A 16,322-nucleotide genomic window follows, 5' to 3' on the forward strand; every position below is an offset into this window, starting at 1 on the left:
AAAAAATGCTTTTTTTAAAAAAACATTTAATTTTCATTAAGGTTATCTTTTTTACTTGACTCCCTTTCTAAAGTGAATTTTTTGGAAAGTTTTATTATTTCCAGTCATTAAAAAGGTACAGCCTCTTTATTTCGCTATTTGCAATTTTTCTTTGTATTCACGATATTTAAAAATAATTTAGAATAAATATTGGGGCTAATGGAGTGGTTATTGACCTTTTAAATAAGTTCAGGAAAATAAAAAAAAGTTTCTTTCATATTTTCCCGATATGTTCGCTATAAAAAATAAACAGCAAGTTGCAATAGTTCTTGGTAGACTGTGATGGACAGGACACACAGCTAGGATGAGATTCCTAAGAAAGTGCTGGAAGGAAACATGCAAGGATCCAGGAGGGTAGGCAGACCAAAGCTGCGCTTAGGGAGGATAGTGTGGCAAAGGATGCTGCATATACGAGGGTCGTTTGAAAAGTCCGTGCAAAAATAAAAACTACTTAATTTTTTTGGGTAAACCTTTTTTATTTTTCAACATGTCTCCTTTTAGGCTTATACACTTCGTCCAACGCTGCTCTAGTTTGTTGAGCCCTTCCGAATAATAGGATTTGTCCAAGTCTGAAAAATAGCCATTCGTTTCTGCAATCACCTCCTCGTTTGAATAAAATCTTTTTCTCGCCAGCCATTTCTTCATATTGGGGAACAAATAGTAGTCCGAAGGAGCCAAGTCTGGAGAATAGGGTGGATGTGAAACGAGTTGGAACCCTATTTCCATTAATTTTGCGACCACAACTGCTGAGGTGTGAGCTGGTGCGTTGTCGTGATGGAAAAGGACTTTTTTGTGGGCCAATCGTGGGCGTTTTTCTTGCAGCTCGGTTTTCAAACGGTCCAATAACGATGAATAATATGCACCTGTAATAGTTTTACCCTTTTCCAGATAGTCGATGAGGATTATTCCTTGCGAATCCCAAAAGACAGTCGCCATAATCATTCCGGCCGAAGGAACGGTCTTCGCCTTTTTTGGCGCAGATTCCCCCTTGGTAACCCATTGTTTAGATTGTTCTTTGGTCTCAGGAGTGTAGTGATGTATCCATGTTTCATGCACAGTGACGAAACGACGCTTAAAGTCCTGCGGATTCTTCTGGAACAGCTGCAAACCGTCCTTACACGATTTCGTTTTTGGTCAAGCGTGAGCAATCGCGGCACCCATCTTGCGGATAGCTTTGTCATGTCCAAATGTTGATGCAAAATATTATGTACCCGTTGATTCGAGATGCCCACAGCACTAGCAATCTCACGCACCTTCACTCTTCTGTCATCCATCACCATATCATGGATTTTATCAATGATTTCTGGAGTAGTAACCTCAACAGGGCGTCCAGAACGTTCAGCGTCACTTGTGCCCATATGGCCACTCCGAAAATTTTGAAACCACTTATAAACTGTTCTAATCGAAGGTGCAGAGTCCCATAATGTTTATCAAGCTTCTCTTTAGTCTCCTGAGGCGTTTTGCCTTTCATAAAGTAGTGTTTAATCAACACACGAAATTCTTTTTCGTCCAATTTTTGAAAATCACTCGACTTCCTCGATTCAAACGAATGCCAAACACCAAGAAATAGAGCGATCTGGCTGAAAGTTGGTGTGTGTTCTTCCAAGAGATGCTACTAACTAAACATAACCTCGATACGCGCCAGTGGTGCTATCTCTCTGACTTTGCACGGACTTTTCAAACGACCCTCGTATGTTACGATTCCGAAACTGGAGGGCGGCTGCGCAGCAAAGAGACGCCTGGAGGGAACGTCTTGAGGAGGCCAAGACTCTGCATGAGTTGTAGCGCCGTTTAAGAAGAAGAAGTTGCAATAGTTAATTCCCAGTATATCAGCTAAGCCTAGAAGTATGTCGCAAGATTTCAGGCAATTAGTACGCAAGCAAACCGATATGGAATTAAGGCTTGCGCCCGTAGTTCAAGTATTTTTAATATATTGTGACCGACGAACTATTCCATCTACCGATTTGCGTCCATTGCCGAACAGACGGAGAGATTCAGTATCCCTCAGATAGTTGCAGGCAGTCCTGCAAGATGGATAGAAGAAGGATGGCAAGCGAAAAGGGGAAAGTCCTTCAACCTGAAGAACCAATGGCTGATTTCATTCTCTAGGAGATACCTTGATGGTGTGCCCAAATTCTAGTGTTATCTCCAGCAAGGAAAAACTTTTTCTGAAGACCAGCAATGCACTGAATGAAGTACTGAGCGCCAAAGACCTTAGGACATTGAAGCACCTACAAATTTTTGGGTTAAGAAAGTGCCCACCAAAACGCTCATCATAACTGCTGGAAGATGTTTTTTTCTTCGAGGTCTGGTATTCCACAAAGAGGCTTAATTTAATAAAGGACACCATAGGAAACAAGAGAACTCAAATTTTCTCTCTTTTCCTCTCAATGGCACTACAACTCAGTTAGTTGGGTCCTCGCCTCCTCGATCTTACTCCACCAGTCGTCCCTCTCTCTTGCAGCCACCATCCAGTTTCAGGCTGCCTGGCATCCTGCGTCACACTGTCAAAACCATCTCAGCTTTGGTCTCCCAAGTCTCCTTTTACGGTCAGGGGACTTCATGTAGAAGCTTGTACGTGGACCAATCTCGCGTCATGTCCAGCCCATTAAGCCTGATTAGCTTAATTAACGCTATAATATTCGGCTCTTTCATCAGAGCATTCAGCTCTCCGTTTGCTCTGCGTCGCCAAGTCGTGTTCACACGTATTAGGCCGAAGATCTTACGCAGTATTTTCCTTTCGAATACTTAAAGGCGGTTGTTCATCTACTTTCGTTATTGTCCAGGTTTCGGAGGCATATACCCAGGACAGGGCGAATAAGAGTTTTATAAATTCTTAGCTTGGTTGCCCTGTCCAGCAACATACTAGAGAACTCAAATTTTATAGCTTAGAATTGATTCTTAACAAAACTTAGACAAATATTTCTACGGAAACAATTTAGCTGTTGATTAAAAAAGTATTATTTTAAGTCTTATTTAAAAGTAAAACTTCTTCCGACATAACTTTCATTCAATCCATATTTTTGCTTCTTATCTTAGCTTAATCCCGATTTCGTAAAGTTTGTAACATTTCCTAACAGTTCCCATATGTTATTAGGAGAATATTAATGTCAAAGGATAATCCTTAAGGATGGAGAATGAATATTAAAAGTAGAATTGAAAGGACAAAGGAATAGAAAATGTGAGTAAAGCATAACAATAATATTGTAAAAGTTGTATGTCAAAATTACATTATAAATGATTCCATTCTTTACAGAATTGAACACTACTTGACTAAGCATATTAGGAAATATATACAAAATAGAAGAAGAAGTGCGAAAGGCCATGGAGGTTCTCCAGATGAACCATCCGAGGAGGCTAGGAGTAAAAGAAATTGTGAGATAGAAGATGCCTAGTCAGTAACAGATAGGAAGTGATTAGTTGATGAGACGTATACAAATCTGTGTATACATATATACATGCAATGGGGCCTGCAGGAATTGTGATGGATGTAAACTAACTATATGACAACCCACATACGTAACTTCTCCTCCTAACTCTCTAGTATATTCGTAGTGTTAAATGAGATAGGTTTTGATTCATGACTAGGCCGTTAGCGAACACGGGGGGTCTCTGGTCTTCAATATTTACCGCAAGCGGTCTCTACCATCAGACATACCTATCAATCCATGCCTAGTCAACAGAGTCCTCCGTCTTCAGGGCTGGACACGTCCTGGAGAAGTACAACAGTGAGAGAGAGAGGAGCAGAAGAAGTAAGGCGAACCAGAGCTTAAACTGGAAATTAAAAAAAAATGAACTTATTGAAAGCAAAGTTGAGGTCACTGCTTTTTTAATACCGATTTGTTTGCAATTAAAATGTACCTTATTAATTTACTGGTTTACAAAAACAACAACTTTCCAAACAACACCTTTTTTGGGCAATATTTTTGTTTTTAATAAAGTTTGTTAATGGTTGAACACTTTCTAAATTAGTTCTTTTTCCGTTACTATCTCCTTTGGTCTCAAAGTTCCAAAGATATCATAGCGCAACCGCTCGATTGCAGCACAATCGAACAACAAGTTCGTGGCGGTTTCCTCCTCTTCCTGACATAATCTGCACTACAGTTCCGAGCTAATAAGCCCCCACCTTGTACAAGTGCTTTTTGAACCTACCATGCCACGTGAACAGGCCTGTAATCAGAGTAATCTGATTTCTACCCAAGAACAAAGTCTCTTTACTTCTTCGTTTACACAGCTAAGACTCATCAATTCTTGTAACTGATACATCATATGGTGTCATACACTTTCTTGTCTTTTCTTGTCTGTTAGTTACGAGGGTCGTTTGAAAAGTCCGTGCAAAGTCAGAGAGATAGCACCACTGGCGCGTATCGAGGTTATGTTTAGTTAGTAGCATCTCTTGGAAGAACACACACCAAGTTTCAGCCAGATCGGTCTATTTCTTTGTGTTTGGCATTCGTTTGAATCGAGGAAGTCGAGTGATTTTCAAAAAATGGACGAAAAAGAATTTCGTGTGTTGATTAAACACTACTTTATGAAAGGCAAAACGCCTCAGGAGACTAAAGAGAAGCTTGATAAACATTATGGTGACTCTGCACCTTCGATTAGAACAGTTTATAAGTGGTTTCAAAATTTTCGGAGTGGCCATATGGGCACAAGTGACGCTGAACGTTCTGGACGCCCTGTTGAGGTTACTACTCCAGAAATCATTGATAAAATCCATGATATGGTGATGGATGACAGAAGAGTGAAGGTGCGTGAGATTGCTAGTGCTGTGGGCATCTCGAATGAACGGGTACATAATATTTTGCATCAACATTTGGACATGACAAAGCTATCCGCAAGATGGGTGCAGCGATTGCTCACGCTTGACCAAAAACGAAATCGTGTAAGGACGGTTTGCAGCTGTTCCAGAAGAATCCGCAGGACTTTAAGCGTCGTTTTGTCACTGTGGATGAAACATGGATACATCACTACACTCCTGAGACCAAAGAACAATCTAAACAATGGGTTGCCAAGGGGGAATCTGCGCCAAAAAAGGCGAAGACCGTTCCTTCGGCCGGAAAGATTATGGCGACTGTCTTTTGGGATTCGCAAGGAATAATCCTCATCGACTATCTGGAAAAGGGTAAAACTATTACTGGTGCATATTATTCATCGTTATTGGACCGTTTGAAAACCGAGCTGCAAGAAAAACGAGGAGGTGATTGCAGAAACGAATGGCTATTTTTCAGACTTGGACAAATCCTATTATTCGGAAGGGATCAACAAACTAGAGCAGCGTTGGACGAAGTGTATAAGCCTAAAAGGAGACTATGTTGAAAAATAAAAAAGGTTTACCCCAAAAAATTAAGTAGTTTTTATTTTTGCACGGACTTTTCAAACGACCCTCGTATACTGCCTTGTACGTACAAAATTAAATCATTATTAACGAATTCTCTTTAGTTGCCTCAAATTTAGAGTTATATTTTTACTGTCTAATTAGAAGTCTTATTGTTAACCATCCTTTACTTCATGTAAAAAGTTAAGCTGAACAGATACTTGAGTATCATCAACTATATAAATACAAGGGAAAAATACCGAAATAGCTTCCATTTCGCCTAAATTTCTTCATTTTCAATCTCTGACACCTACTTTTACGGCCAGGGCCAAAATAAACCCAAAGGGAAGCCTTTGATTGGAAAATGAAAGGCTTAATACATGGGAAAATCACCAAAATGGCTTTCAGTTCGTCTAGATTTCTTCTTTTTCAGTCTCTGTTACCTACTTTTATGACCAGGGCCAAATTAAACATACAGGGTAGCCTTTGATTGGAAAATGAACAATAAAATACTACGTTCAGCACATCTTGGATGGAATGAAATTAAGCTTCATGAAGTCTCTTTCTCTTTCTCTTTCTACCTGGAGATGGTGACACATGGTTAAATACAATCAGATTTTCGAAGATGAGCTCCTGATAGGACAACAAGATTTGAGGAAGAGTACATTGAATACAGATAATTACGGAACATCAATTAAGTACCGGAAAACAATCAAATAAAAACTATAAAAATCAATTTTCTTACGCAGATGATCGTAAAACATAAATTTCTGGTAATTTCAAAATTGGAAAAAACCTAGAGATTTCAACGCTATCTTTTACGATATAAAGATTATGACAAAGTTTCTACAACATTTTGAACTTCTTCAGCTCTTTTAAAAAGATTGTTTCATGTCTGGTAAAGTTTAGTAAATGAAACATAATGAGAGGGTAATAATCATTACCCAATTACACGTGAAAATTACATTCTTGCCCCCCCCAAAAAAAGAGTTGGAGAAGTGAATTCACTGGGAAAACAGTTTTTTATTGCGTTTTCTAGAAAGGAAGAAGTATGAATGATTGTATTAAAAGTAAATGAAAGAGATGAACAAAGAGAAAAGATGATGACAAAAAAAAAAAAAGAAGTTAGGGGTGTTGAGAAAGAGGAAAGCAAAGAAAGAAGGACGAAGACAATTCTCTGTGTGTAAGAAAGAAGTGTAAGGAACAGATAATGTCATAATAAGACCACCTGGGTGACACTATGCCCAGATCTTCTTGCCTCTAGGGTATGTCGTTTTGTGAGTGTGTAGTAGAGAAGTGGAAGAACAGAACACAGAACTGGCGGAGGTTAATGATGATGAATAGTTGAAGATACGCCTCCCTTTCATGGTGTTGCCGAGATGGGTCGGCCGACCTCTGTCAACACGATCCTCTATCAAACCACCACATTGGCCTTTTTCGTATTCTTCTTCTTCTTCTTTTTCTACCGCCGGAACACACCCAACTCGCGCCCCAATCGATATCTGGTAAATGGTTCCTCTAATTTAGAACTAATTAATTTTCTGTTTGATCATAGTTCGAACAAATAAGTTGACTAGTTTTATTTCTTATTATTTCAGAAAATATTAATACGTAAAACAATTTTAGCGAGAGAGGTATATTATCAAAACGAAGTTATTGTCAATTACAATGGGTAAAAAATTGCAGTGCTGCTTAGAGCTTATTTATTAGATAGATGTACGAGTAAGTACACAAAATATTGCGAATGAAAGTTGAGCTGCGAGAGAAATTGTAAAATTATTTAAAGATGCTCTGTTTCAGAAATAAATATTACAAAGTCAATGATTTGTCCATTTGGGTACTTTAAAAAGCGGTTTCAAACTCAATTGTGGAACCTAAAATGTCTTGGCAAATACTTAGCAACAATATATTAAACTAAAACTGCCCTCAATTATACAATTATAAAAAGGTTATCCACTAAAATGCTATAACAAAATCGTCAAAAATTTTTTGAACAATCTTTTAGAAGTATCTATTAGAACAGCGTTTTCCAACCATTTTTTGGCTCGCCTAACACTTGGTAGTACATCATGCTAAATTGTATCACTTCGTAAAAATGATTGTATTTCGTGAAATTTGTTATACCGAGTGTATTATTTTATTATCTTTATTTGTGAAGAGATACAATGTATCTGTTACAAAGGAGTTCAAGTTCATGTTCACTTTATAAACTTTGTAAGGTGTAAGATCTTAGTTTTAAAACTTTTTTTAAATAATTAAAAATTGCGTACATATTTTTCTCTTCAAAATTATTAATTAATTTACAAAGTTCTTCTTTAGGATTATTATATTTGTACCTAAATCTTCTAAATTCATTTCTTTTAAGCATTCAACTACCTGTAAGTGTACCAATTAAATTTAATGTTGCTTGGATAGAGCTTACTCATTACAATCCAGTCTCTTTAAGCAGATCTTTACATAGTTATCATTTAAGTTCTGTCACATGATAATTCTATTAAATTTTCTTTATGTTTTATTGATAATGATATAGCTTTTCCTAAATTTTCTTTATAGAAGGAGTTTGAAATTCAATTATCATTTGTGTTTTCGGGTTTTGGAAAATACTCCATGAAAGACAATTTTAATTCTGTTAAATGTGCTATTATATTTTCTCGTATATCTTGAGGCCGTTTCTATGATATTTTTAAGATTCCTAATTTTATTTAACTTTTTATGTCAGCCATTATTGATTATTTTTAGTGTACCACCAACCAGCAACTCGCTTACCACAGGTTGGTTAACTCTGTATTAGGAGTTTAGAAATACGTAAACAGTTAGAACATAGTGTATGATGAGGAGATAAGCATAATGTTGGTTTATACCTTAAATGTACAAATGTAAAAAAAATGTATTGTTGTCAACAAGCATATGAGCCCTGAAATGATGACCTAGCCCATACGTCCATCTTGGCAAAATAAAAAATATTATGTATGATTTTGGCAATAATATTTGTTTTTTCTTTTTAAATAATCTGGTTGAATGAATTTGTTCTTGGAATGGTACCAGATGAACAAACTCGAAAGAGTCGATGTACTTGAAGCTTGTAAGAATGAAAGAAAACAGCGACCGCTACCAATAACATAGAAAAAATGAACGATATTATCTATTTGGTATCTTCGTAATTATAAACCACTGATTTTCAATTAGTCCACCTGATAAAACGTTAGTTTCAGAAGCTTTGTTGGCATATTTTTTAACCAAAATAAAGAAGAAATTTTAGCTAAATAAATCAACTAAATTTAAGTGAAAAAAAAAATTTAAAATAAACTTTTGTGAGGCAAAAATAGGAAGGAAAAAAAGGAGATTGCAACCACAAAGATTGATATATGGACCTGTTAAGAAGAGAAAGACTACAGAGACGAAGCCGGTTGGGGTGGACAAGCGTGCCGAAACGAAGGCGGTACTTATACAAGCGGAACAAAATAAATGACTTTCAGGTTTTGTGATAAAATGCCGAAACGTCAGCTATTATATTTGTCTTTTTTGGACCACACCTAGTGTTGGCTTCTTTCGTATTTTTTCTGTATTTATTTCATTCAGTATTTAATGGAGGCAAAAACTATTTATTTTAACTTTTAATAGATGTCAATGATCAAGTTTATGAGAAAAGATTCAACCTGTAACACTTAACTATACCATAAAAACTATAAAGAAACTATTTCTGTTTTGTTCCCGGAAATTACTATATTAATGAGCTCATATCCAGTTTCCAAATCAATTACATTCCAGTACAAAATTGCTGTACACTTTTACTTTGCTAACAGAAATGTCAAACATAAGTTTCTTTAGATTTCTTTAAATTCCAACAACCTGCAGTATTGAAAGATAGAAATATTTGTTAAAAATATTGCCCAGATAGTGTTGCAAGTTAATCTCCAGAATAACAGCGAGCCAGCTAAGGCGATTTGCAGCCCCTTTAGTTAAAGTTAGTTAGTTCATGACTGAATATTGAAGTCCTAACCAGGGGAAATAGTAATTTTTCAAACTTAATTGAAGGGACACATTGTCCCATCCAATGGCCACCTCGATCTCTGGACTTAACCCCCAATAGACTATTTTTTGTGGGGATATCTAAGAAATGATGTTTACATGTACAGTAACCTTAATCCCATGGCTTCAGTCGATGATCTGAAACGTCGAATAACTCTTAGCCTGCCTAGATCTTGATTTCGTCACCATAAGTGTTGCTACAAGCAAAGCGTGGGAGTCCCAGAGTTTTGGCTTGCCTATCCGTTGATTGTGCCCAGTTTGAACTGATTATTTAAAAAATAACGTAAATTTTGACTGAAATTTGAAATAAACTGAAATTTGTTTTTCATATTTTAAATTACCATATCTTTTGAAAAACCTAAACGATTTCAAAAAATAAATCTATATTTCTAGAAGCTCAAATACAATAAAAATATGCAAAAAAAAATATAACGTTCCATTTGAAAAAACAAAGTTGGATGCTAAGTCTCGAGATACAGGGGTTTAAAAAAAAATGGGCCAATCACTGAAAATAAACTAGACTAAAAATGATTAAAAACGTGTTTTTTATTTTTTCGAAATTTCCCGCCGTTAAAAAAAAAAGTGGGTGGAGCATGTAACCATGGTTACCCTGTATAGTGGAAACGAAAAACAACTCTCTCAAAATCTATGCAAAAACCAACAATCTATTAACTGTTTTTGTAATTTTGTTAAAAGTTCAAACTATAAAATAAATGTTCTTAGTAAAAAAATAGGGCACTTTTTTCGTAAAATACTTCACAAAAAGATACATTAATAAAAAAACGAACAGAATTGTGAGTATACGAGGGTCGTTTGTAAAGTCCGTGCAAAAATAAAAACTACTTAATTTTTTGGGGTAAACCTTTTTTATTTTTCAACATAGTCTCCTTTTAGGCTTATACACTTCGTCCAACGCTGCTCTAGTTTGTTGATCCCTTCCGAATAATAGGATTTGTCCAAGTCTGAAAAATAGCCATTCGTTTCAGCAATCACCTCCTCGTTTGAATAAAATCTTTTTCCCGCCAGCCATTTCTTCATATTGGGGAACAAATAGTAGTCCGAGGGAGCCAAGTCTGGAGAATAGGGGGGATGTGAAACGAGTTGGAACCCTATTTCCATTAATTTTGCGACCACAACTGCTGAGGTGTGAGCTGGTGCGTTGTCGTGATGGAAAAGGACTTTTTTGTGGGCCAATCGTGGGCGTTTTTCTTGCAGCTCGGTTTTCAAACGGTCCAATAACGATGAATAATATGCACCTGTAATAGTTTTACCCTTTTCCAGATAGTCGATGAGGATTATTCCTTGTGAATTCCAAAAGACAGTCGCCATAATCTTTCCGGCCGAAGGAACGGTCTTCGCCTTTTTTTTGGCGCAGATTCCCCCTTGGTAACCCATTGTTTAGATTGTTCTTTGGTCTCAGGAGTGTAGTGATGTATCCATGTTTCATCCACAGTGACGAAACGACGCTTAAAGTCCTGCGGATTCTTCTGGAACAGCTGCAAACCGTCCTTACACGATTTCGTTTTTGGTCAAGCGTTAGCAATCGCCGCACCCATCTTGCGGATAGCTTTGTCATGGCCAAATGTTGATGCAAAATATTATGTACCCGTTCATTCGAGATGCCCACTGCACTAGCAATCTCACGCACCTTCACTCTTCTGTCATCCATCACCATATCATGGATTTTATCAATGATTTCTGGAGTAGTAACCTCAACAGGGCGTCCAGAACGTTCAGCGTCACTTTTGCCCATATGGCCACTCCGAAAATTTTGAAACCACTTATAAACTGTTCTAATCGAAGGTGCAGAGTCACCATAATGTTTATCAAGCTTCTCTTTAGTCTCCTGAGGCGTTTTGCCTTTCATAAAGTAGTGTTTAATCAACACACGAAATTCTTTTTCGTCCATTTTTTGAAAATCACTCGACTTCCTCGATTCAAACGAATGCCAAACACAAAGAAATTAATTAATTAAGTAAATAATTTTCTAAATCTTAAAAAACACGTAAACTTGTTTTTGGCTGAAAGTGACAATTTAATAATAGTCAAAAAGTGTTTGATTTTATTTTTCTATTTTTCAGAGTTAATTCTCTTTAAAAGAAGCGATGGTTCTAATGAGCATTTTATAAGATTAAAGAATTTGAATATTTCGTAGGAGAAACATGTTTACATTTACGTGACAAGAGATTTCTATTCCTTCTCTTTCAATATTCCATTTTACCTGTTTTTACTTCTTTTTTGTTTTGTAGAAATGATTAAAAATTCTAAAAATATGTATTTATGTGAAATAAACACTTAAAAAAAAAGTGTCTCCAGTATCAATAATTCATGCGGCAAAGCAAACTACAAAAAGGAACCATCGAAGGAGGACCTCACACGTTGCCTAGGTGACTAACTCTTGTCTGTCTTCATTATATCATTTTCTTAGTAGCTTTATGTTTTATTTTCTTCTATTTCTTCACGTCCTTCTGCTTGATCTTGTTGTTAGTTAAGATCTGTTGTAAGTTTCTATGTAGCCACTAGTGAGTTGAAGATGACTTCTTATGTTCGTCCATTCTACTAATGAAGCCTACCTTCGTTTCCCTGATGGGAGTTTTTAGTGAAGTAGTTGCTCTGTACTGTTTTTTTCCCAGCTGACAACCTCTGCTTGTCAACTTTAATTCCCATTCTTTGTTAGATTATTGTTTTTATGCAAGAATACCACCCAAAAGTATCAATGCCAATCTTCCTATCAGATTTAAGCAAACGGTGTGCTATGTTTTAGTAAAAGATGTGCCGTGACATTTTTTCAAGCTGATAATTTATTCAACGGAGCCAAAAAAACTGCCTTCATTTTCTACGCAATTTGCAAACATTGGCCTGAATTTCATCCTTTCATCCACATTCATTTTATTGAACTTCTGACTGAAGATGGAGGTAGATAAGTCCTCTCTGGGGGGCGCCGAGAAGAAAGATTATTGTCGTCAGAAGTTAGTTGTCTTCAACATCCTCTACTTCATTCCTTAAGCTTTCTTGAAGACAAATCTGGATATGAATTAGCATCCTATTCAACTACTAGCTTTTAATTTAGGACAGTATTTTTCAGAATGTATGCAGAGTATATTTTTAATATAGTCCAAACTATATTTGTATTACCCAAGCCCTATAGAAGAGAAATAAATTTATTTGCTACCGCCTTATAACTAGGGTTGTTCAAGAGCTGAGCTATAAGGCTATAAGGTTCGAGCCTTGAGCGCTCGAGCTCTCAGGGCTCAGTGGGTGGCTCGAGTCAGTACTCGAGCTGAAGCCTCACAGAGAGCTCGGTGAGCTTCCAAGGCTCGGCTCAAAAGGCTCGAGCTTTTTTTTTTTTTATTTTTGCTTTTTGTATGAAGCATTTTATTTGTACCATTAATAAATTCATTTTTTTAAATAAAATCAAGTTATAGCAGCTAATGAATTTTTGAAACATATTTTTGTATTAATGGATACAATAATTTTTAAAAATGTTCGTTGTTCATTCCTTAAGAATTTAAAAAGGCTTGCACTTTGTGAGCGTTCAACTCCAGGTTTGTGAGCGCCTCCAACTTGAGCTTCACGGCTCCAGCTTCGAGGGCTATAAGGCTCGAGCTCTGAAGGCTGAAGAGGTATTGAGTCGAAGCTAGACTCGGTTGAGCCTTCAGCTCGGTACCCAACTGAACATCACTACTTATAACTCTGCTCGTCGGAGAACATCCTCCGCATAAATCCCAGCCTTCTTAAATGTGATCAAAAATTTTAGGTCATGTTTCATGTTCACCTATTTTTCCCCGCCATTTTGTTTGTTTATTTGCGTAGGGCTGTAAAGTAAAAAGAAAAGTAGACGCCTATTTTTTTCAGGCGGGGTTTAATGTCTAACTACCAATTAGGTGTCATGGACGGAGGCAGAAGCTTATACTTTACTATAGACAATTTTTTTTCTAATAAATAAGTCATACGCGGGATTCCAACTGGGGATCTCCCACTTAAAAAAGACCCGTTCTTGACAACTAGGCCAACAACCGCTCCCGTAGGGCTGTTAATAATAAATAGTTCAATATCTCTTATTACAAATCAATCTACAATAAGTTAAATGGGTACTACGAGTACACTTTTCTGAGCAAACATTTTGTAGATGAAAATGGCCAGCATAAGGGTATGTGACATCTAATAAATTCTAAAAAATATTAATGAAAATTTAAAGCAGTAAAATTACTTAAATGATATTGTAATAAAGTATCAGTTAAACACATAAGCTTTTTTGAACGTTGGCTGAAATTACGAGCTTAAGTATGAATGAAATTTTGGGTACTTGCTAATTTGTGTACCTTTTAGCGTTTAATCAACCTTTATACTTTACTTTTTATAGTTAGTTTTAGTAAAATAGATAAAATATATAATTGGGCATCAGCAGGACTTCATTAAGTTGAGCGGAAAATGTGAAATGTTCAAAGTTTTGCCTTAAACGAGAAAATTTTAAAGCAGAGGAACTTCTGCGAAGAATTACAGAAGATTGATTTCCTGCTGCTATCCCAACTTTTTACATCCTCGCTTACGTCGCTGTTTTTCGACATTACGGATTTATCCAAGGAATGCAAGATGAGATCTTTGACTTATTAAATAATTAATAAAATACTCTGAAAAGAAAAATTATAAATTCCAGTTGAACTATTTAGGAAGAGAGAGCTAAGAAAGACTATATTTTTGACTTGAGAAAGCACCTTTAATTTAGACGAGATAAGAACAGCAGTCAGGCAATACCGGCCTACAATAGCCAGCTGTTAGGTATTAATAAAAATAAAACTATAATAATCATAATAATAATATAGAAACAAATTGATATCGCCGGGGCCCCAAAGTGTGGGAGTATCAAAGGAACACAGTAATCATAGTTTAATACTAATAGCAGAAAAATCGAACATCGAGTTGCCTTGCACAGTCGCTCATGATTACATACATTATATTTGGTGAATGTGTGTGAGTGTGTATGTGTGGTTGTTGTGGGTGGCACTACTACACGCCCAAACTGTACCAATGGGAGGAAGCTGGCGAGGAGATCCTGTTGCAGAGCCCCTAAGACTTCAGAACCACCAATTTCACTGGGGCTTCTATACCTGTGTCTCCCCTCTTCAGAACTTTGTGATTGTTATTGAATCTTTTTCGATATTTCTCTCTTTTTTTTTTTTTTTTTGGTTTACCATTCAGTGATTTCAGTTGGAATGAAATTATTATTATTGTTCTGCTCCTTTTAAATGTCATTTGATTTCAATTACTGGTGTGTATTGTGTACGTTTTAATGTAGGGTTAATTCTATTTAATGTGTATTATTATTGTTCATAAAATTAAAACTGCTTTTATTTTCACAACTGCAAGTATACATTTCTGCAATAAGTGAAGCAGATACAGCATGATGAAGCACGATACATGAGGAGCAAATTCACTCAGTGATGCAACTTCTAAAGTTAGACTGGGTACTGGCTGGAACTTGACGGGATCTTGCTTCTTTTTTTCTTTTAGACAACAAGAAGATCTCGATGAAATGTAGAGTTAGGAATAAAGAGTAAGGAAAGCGATTCGAAGGAGTTGGACGGAATTGGAATGATTGTTTTTTTTTTTTTTTTATTTTTAAGGTATTGGAAGCACTGGTTGAGTTCACAAGTTCCGTTTCTGTATAAGTCCAGGCAGTTTTTGAGTCTCGTTAGGTGCAGAAATCATTTTTCGTGAAAAAGTAAATTATTTTCGAGAAGTCTATAGACAAGTTTGAATCATTTGTTTAGTTCCATCCGTTTAAGTCTATTATGAGGATTCTAGATTAGACGATTATCTACGAAGATAATGAAAGGAAGGAAATTAATATTATACTTATTCATAAAAAAGAAAGCACTCAAGATTTGAACAACTATCGCCCAATCAGTCTAATTTTGAACTTTTGCAAACTTTTTATGATGACTTTAAAAGGGAGAATAAAAATGGTATTAAACGATAACCAACCTGTGGAACAAGTGGGGTTCTGCTCTGGCTCCTCTAGCTAGACCATCTACAGGTGATAAATCAAGTAGTTGAAAAAGCTAAGGAGTATAATATCACTATTTATATCGCTTTAATTGACTTTGAAAAAGCCTTTGATAGTGTTCGATACGATTTTCTTTATCGAATCTTGCTTGATCAAGGTGTACGTCCAAAATGGGTTAGAATTTTCCACAATATAAATTGTAATACTATTACTATACTTAATCAATTAATCAATAATAATTCAAAACTAAAATGGTTAATTTTCTTTTTGTTCCTTCACCAAAACATTGACATTTGAGTAAATTAGTAGTGAAGAGTCGGTTACGCAAAATCCCAGTTTTCTGCATTTACACCCCTCTGTTCGGGGTAGAGTTTTATTAAAAACAAAAAAAAAATCCATATGGTCTTGAAGCTCAATAAATGCGCAACTTTTTCTGAAATTATGTGACTACTTGATTCATTAATCATTGAAAACAATGCAGTTGAAAATTTTAACAAAAATCATCGAGAACGAATTTTTTAGACATTAAAGTAAAAATTTCATTATTTATAAGAAACGTTTTGAGGCTCTGTATTAAGCAAATTTATAGGAAATTTAATGCTCTTTCGTTTGGAACAAGCAGATTTGTTGTAGGATAAAGGATAGAAAAGTTACAGCCGTTTTTATAGTGAAAAACGCGAATATCGACGGAAAATTTAAAAATGCAAATATCTTGGACACTATTGAGAATTGGGCCAAAGTGAAGAGAATATTTTTTGTTGTATTTGAGCTGCTGAATCACCTCCCAAAGTTTCGACCACTCCTCCGCATTATTTTGGTATGTATTGCCCTCCAGACCCGTCCTTTTAATCAGACTCTTAATTCCGGAGAGCGACTCTTGGGGTAAAGCTCACAGCACTTGGTTTTTCCTCCCCGAGAAGTAACATCCTT

At 36.1% G+C, this 16,322-nt stretch overlaps 1 protein-coding gene across 6 annotated transcripts in view; it reads right to left on the reverse strand.

Annotated features, from left to right (window-relative positions):
• Positions 1–16,322, reverse strand: part of gsb (paired box protein gooseberry) — a 101,523-nt gene that overhangs the window by 29,154 nt on the left and 56,047 nt on the right. The window lies entirely within an intron of this gene.

Source organism: Rhodnius prolixus, unplaced genomic scaffold, assembly GCF_049639745.1.
Source record: "Rhodnius prolixus isolate KJV_2025 unplaced genomic scaffold, Rpr scaffold_5, whole genome shotgun sequence".
NCBI lineage: Eukaryota > Metazoa > Arthropoda > Insecta > Hemiptera > Reduviidae > Rhodnius > Rhodnius prolixus.